Here is a 5525-nt window from a genome sequence, read left to right as displayed (position 1 = left end):
TCCTGTTATTTCTCAAGAAAAAAAAATAGTATAAGATGAAAAAAAGAAAAAAATATATGTAATAAATTCACGCAAACCCCAAAAAAATTCTTGCACGAAGAGTTGTGATTGATATGTTTATTTTCTTATTAATTTAAATTTTTAAAAGAAGTAATTTCATGAATTAGATGCAAATTAAACACAAAGCACAGTGATACTATATTTTTCAACCAAAAATTATTAAATATTTTTCTTTTCAGTTGTCATAACAAAGATGTAGGTTTCACATATATATTTTAACTTCCAAAGCATAAACCAAGGTTGTTGGCTAGCTATATATATCATGCATATCCATGAGTGTCTAATTAAGCTAGGAAGCTCTAGGGAGGTAGGAATCTATGTATCTCTTGTCCAAGTTTACACCACATTTATTGGCACCTAGATTATGAGAGCAAGAAAAATGTGAAGTTTCTTAACTACGAAATGAAAATGTTCTAAGTTAGGTATCAATTAAGAGTTAATATTTAAAATAATTTTTGTCATTTGATTTTCGATTTAATTTAATTTTTTAATTTTTAATTGATTCAAATTATACTCTAAAAATTTAAGACGTGATTCAAGTTGGCCACTTCATTTATTTCCATCATCAAAGAAATGACGTGGCACAATTAAATGACTTTGTTTTGTTATTTGCATTCTAAACGATGTCGTTTTATTCCTTCCCATTTTTTTCCTTTCTCAATGTCTAAACCTTCCACCACCCTATTGTTACCACCTTCAATCATACTTTTCCAACCCACCACCCTCCTCTTCCTCACCTTTTCCCCCTCTTGTTCAGTTGAGACATTATCACTCACTCAACTATAAAGCTATTTCTCAAATTTTAGAGTCACGATGAAAATCACTACCACATAATGGCCAAGTTATCCAATACCATCTTCAACCATATTTCTACTACTATCACCGTCTCCTCCTCCACAACCGCCTCGAGTTCTGACTTTTGTTTCTCTCTCTCCACCAACTTTTTGTTAGGCCCATCTCTTAAGCTCACTTACTCCCCCACCGCCACATCGACCGCCACAACTTCCCTCCCATTCTCTCTTTCCTTGAAATATGGGTTGGGGCTGATGGGGGCCCTTGCCACTCTCCTTTGGTGTTTTCTGCCAGCTTTAACCTTTTCTCTTTTTATGTCCCTCTTTCCTCTTTCTTCCTCCATTTTAAACCCCAATTCCATCATTTTTTCTTCAACAAAATAGTATTTTTTCAGTTGGCAAGAGATGAAATTGGAGTTTTTTTGTTTCAGAGACAACAACAACAATCATGTTAATAATACCTCTGGAACTGTGTTTGTTTTTGAGCGTGAGAAGAGGAACAATAGAAATGGTGAACGACGTAGCATTTTAGCTGGTATTGCGGTTATGACTAGGATAGTAATGCTTGTGACGAAGGGACTTCTGTTGAATATGCATTGAGGAGTGAACTTTCGGGAGAATTTCGGAGTTGAAGATGTCGTATTTGACAATAAACAAGATCGGGTTATAGAGGATTGTTGAGCAATTTAGTTATACATTAGAGAGTTGAGGAGGAGGGTGGTAGTGATAGTGGTGAGGGTGGTGGGGTTGGGAAGGTATGATTGATGGTAGTGGAAATGGGGTGGTGGGAGGTTCAGACATTGAGGAAGAGGAGAAAAAAGAAGAGGAGGGTAGAACGACATTGTTTAATTAGGTGTAAATATAGTAAAACGACATCATTTAATCGTGTCACGTCATTTTTTCGGTAATGAAAAAGGACGGAGGGGCTAATTTGAGTCACGTCTTAAAGTTTTAGGATACTGATGGATCTAGTTGAACTTGAGAAGGGGGGGTTGAATCAAGTTGGCTTAAAACTTAAAGTTTCAAACTCTGTTTCAGCTGTTGCTCGAGTTGCAGGAGATTTTTTCATTTTATCTCGTGCAGAATAAGTAAAGAGTAGGGATTAGAAGATGAAGGCCAGCATGTATCTTGGTTTGGATTCAACGTGCAATGAATCCTATGTCCAGTCTCCACCACAAACCATGGTGAAATTTTCACTAGAATTCTCAGATTACATACACCAATACTATTGAATTACTCCCTAATTCAACTAGTATCTACCCCTAAGCTTTCTACACCAAAGCTTAGCTTCCCATAGTGCTGACCCAACTAAGGAGGGGAATCAAAACAGATTCAGACTCACCAAGTGCTCACCCAACTTGGCAAAGGGGAACTAATCCTAGTTCAACAACTCAATACATCAGAAATCAGTGCGTATTCTGCATCACTCATGCCTTTTTTCTCTTGGCTTTTCAACTTCTCAATATTAGCCTTTTCAAAACAGAAAATGACACAAGACATGCATAATACAAAGATCAGAAATTAAGCTTGAGTAGAAGAAAAAAATTCTAGCTCTGTGTTAGAGATGGTGCTCTGAGTGTGTGCTCTTTTTTTCTTGCTTTGAAATGATAGAATGAAACTTCTTATATATCTTCAGCTTGCCTTCAATTTTGCCTCTTCCATTTCCTTGTACCAGCTGCTTGTTGGAACTGTCACTGCTGGCATGCAGTCCTTTCTTCATCATGCTCCACTACCTCTGCTATCCGAGGAGCTCGACCACTACCTCTGTTGTCCTTTGTTTTTCTTTCTTCCTTAGCAAGCTCTCCTTTTTCATTTTGCTCCATTTTCCCGCTGCTACTGCTCTTTGCTCGTTTGTGTTTTGCTCAACCACGATCCAGAGTGGTGCTCTGCTGATGTCCTTGAGTTAGTGGGTGTCCTAGTGTCATTTCTTGCTTTTACAGAGCCACACCTGTCTTTGCTTTTGTCCAGCTATCCTCATTTGCTTTTAGCAAATACATAACCATTTATTTTGCTGAACGGTGCTATGAGGAGCATTGGCTCTTTTACATGGCTGAAGCATAAGCTAGTCTTGGACTTATTTAATTTCTTGAATAACCAAGTGGATAGACCAGTTTCATTGTTTGACAGTGAGAAGAGTTATGAGCCTGCCACAATAAAACACACATTAAATAATATTGGGCTTTCAACCCAAATGAATATTTGTCATCATTTATATACCCAAAATCAACTTAAACTTAACCAATACAATTTGGGCCAATTGAAAATTAGAAGACTAAATTGAGTCGAAAATTAAATTTTAGAGACTAATTTGAATATTAACTCTATAAGCTAATAATGTCATGGTTTTAATTATTATTTTTGCCCATTCACTTTTGCATCAAAGGGCAACAACGATATTCCTCAAAATTATTGACTAAGGGAGGAGACGAAGTGACTCCATTTTCTCACTAAGTGCTGCAAACAGGGTTTAGCAATGTGCATGGATTGGCTACAACCTACTTAATTGTAACAATATCATGAAAGATTTTGGACAAATACATTGACACAATACAAAATGAGAACTTGAATTTCTTCTCCAATCATATTTACCAGTAATTTCAGTCTATAACAATCAAGTGTAATAATACTTGCCATATACGTAAGCTATTTTCTAATTACCATTGTTATATATATGCTTTGAAATAAATAAGAAAATGATTATCTTAGAGCAATCGGCCACTCATCACACTAACTTAAAGTAAATGATTATCTTTACATTTAAAATGCAAAAAACACTGAATTTAAGAAAAATGAAAGGACCTTAGGAGTTAGGACCCTTTCATTTCGCCACGTAATTGTAAATAAAATTAACATTTAATTAAATAACCAATATACTCCAAGACCAATAAGAAATAGACAACAAAAAATTCACATGATATCGTTGGTCTCACCAAATTTAGAAAGCGTTTAATCTGCAAGAAGCTTTTTGGAGTCGTGACTATACCCTTTATGTCTTCCTCGATCATATCTAACAATCAACCAAATTTTTTTTATTATTGACCACGGTAATAAATTAGCTCAAAGGAATGAGGGGCTGTGCTGTGTACATTAGTTAAACGACATACAACAACAAATTAAACGACAACAACTTGTTTTAATTCTAATCTAAATGAAAAGTCTACTAATTATATATTTTTTTTAATCAAAAACTCAACACAATAAGGTGGAGCATGTTAGAATATAATTAGGATCAATTATGATCAATTAAAATTATTTAGTATATCTGAATATTTATTATAGGAGATTATGTCTTTATTATTACGATTCTGTTAGTACCTATAAATACCCTTTATATTGTATCATTCGACACAAATTGAATAGACAACTTGATTACATTCAATAATACACAAATCCTTTCTCCAGTTTAGTCTCTTATTTCTAACAGAGCAGTTAGAAAATACAAAATTATTAGGTAACAAAACAGAACATTAAACTGTAGTCATCTCCAGCATTACCATCAACAACTAGAAAGATCAAAATCAGTCCACTCTTTATAACTCTTAATCGACTTGTTGATAACTTCCGCAACACCTGCTTCTTGATTTCTGAATATCCTATTATTCATTTCCAGCCAAATATTTCAGATAATAACACAAAAATCAATCAACCACCTATTGTGTTCATCCTTTTTAGTAGGAGTCTCTGTCTAACTCTCGAAGTGTTATTTAATTGTTCATGAAACAGGCATAATTTTTTATAAGCAAACAATCAAACACACCACATCTGTCAAATAAACTCATAATCCAAAAATAAATAGTAATCATTCTCAAAATTTTTTTTACACAACACACAATCAGTATCATTATTTTGACCAACAATGCCTAGTCTACTAATTATATTAAACAAAATGGTCACATTATTGATGAATGACAAAATTTCATCAATTCCTAGTGTAATGCTTTCCCACAACAAATTAAAGGATAAAGGAAACAAAAAAGCTAATGAGATTGTTTGCCAACATCTGTCACACACATCTAATCTTAAGAAGAAAGAGAGGCACAACACAACACAGCCCCTCATTCCTCTTAGCTAATTGATTACCATAGTCAATAATAATAAAAGAATTTGGTTGATTGTTAGATATGAGGGAGACATAAAGGGCAAGTCTCAAACCCTAAAAGCTTCTTACAGATTAAACGCTTTCTAAATTTGGTGAGACCAATGATATCATACGGACTTCTTGTTGTCCATTTCTTATTGGTCTTGGAGTATAATGCTTATTTAATTAAATCCTTATTAATTATATTTACATAATATGTGCCCAAATTAAAGGGTCCTAACTCCTAAAGTCCTTTCATTTTTCTTCATAATGGGAGAGAATATTGGCACATGCTTATTCATATGTACCTATAGTTTTGGTTCTAGATCAAAGCAACATCGGTGTCAGTGTAGTCTAGTGCGTTTTAGTTCACTATTTTGTCGTTTTTTTATATGCTTCTGTGGAGTGCGGAACATCTATTATTGCACGGATCAATTCACTAAAACCATCAAAATTATTTTTAGCTTTTAATAATTAACCATTCTTACCCACCAATAGGTTAAAATTAAAATTAAATACCCATCTCTGAAACTTTTAGATTTTGTGGAAAAAGTTTTCTAGCACGAGTGTAATGCTAAAGAGGAAAAGAAATAGGT

General features: G+C 34.1%; 1 pseudogene; it reads left to right on the top strand.

The window, feature by feature from the left end:
* LOC107610437 overlaps positions 1–1560 on the top strand; it is a 4239-nt pseudogene extending 2679 nt beyond the window's left edge.

This window comes from Arachis ipaensis, chromosome B08, assembly GCF_000816755.2.
Source record: "Arachis ipaensis cultivar K30076 chromosome B08, Araip1.1, whole genome shotgun sequence".
NCBI lineage: Eukaryota > Viridiplantae > Streptophyta > Magnoliopsida > Fabales > Fabaceae > Arachis > Arachis ipaensis.
This window is presented reverse-complemented; position numbering and strand designations above follow the sequence as displayed.